Source organism: Arachis hypogaea, chromosome 16 (assembly GCF_003086295.3).
Source record: "Arachis hypogaea cultivar Tifrunner chromosome 16, arahy.Tifrunner.gnm2.J5K5, whole genome shotgun sequence".
Taxonomy (NCBI): domain Eukaryota; kingdom Viridiplantae; phylum Streptophyta; class Magnoliopsida; order Fabales; family Fabaceae; genus Arachis; species Arachis hypogaea.
Genome location: NC_092051.1, coordinates 54,002,693 through 54,003,483, shown reverse-complemented (window position 1 = coordinate 54,003,483; position 791 = coordinate 54,002,693).

Here is a 791-nt window from a genome sequence, read left to right as displayed (position 1 = left end):
GATCGTTCATTCCTTGGTAACGGCGCCAAAAACTTCGTACGCACGTTCATAATTTTAGTTCTTTGTCACAACTTCGCACAACTAACCAGCAAGTGCACTGGGTCATCCAAGTAATAAACCTTACGTGAGTAGGGTCGATCCCACGGAGATTGTCGACTTGAAGCAAGCTATGGTCACCTTGTAAATCTCAGTCAAACGGATTCAAATGGTTATAGAGTTTTAATAATAAAAATATAATTAAAATATAAAATAAGATAGAAATACTTATGTAATTCATTGGTGAGAATTTTAGATAAGTGTATGGAGATACTTTTATTCCTTCTGAACCTCTGCTTTCCTACTGCTTTCATCGAATCACTCATACACCTTTCCATGTCAAGCTGTATGTTGGGCATCACCGTTGTCAATGGCTACTTCCCGTCCTCTCAGTGAAAATGGTCCAAAATGCACTGTCACCGCACGGCTAATCATCTGTTGGTTCTCGATAATGCTGGAATAGGATTTAGTAATCCTTTTTCGTCTGTCACTACGCCCAACACTCACGAGTTTGAAGCTTGTCACAGCCATCCCTTCCCAGATCCTACTCGGAATACCACAGACAAGGTTTAGACTTTCCGGATCTCAAGAATGGCTGCCAATAATTCTAGCCTATACCACGAAGACTCTGATCGTAGATCAGGAGGCTAAGAGATACGCATTCAAGCTTGTTTGCATGTTGAACAGAAGTGTTTGTCAGGCACGCGTTCATAAGTGAGAATGATGATGAGCGTCACATAATCATCACATTCATC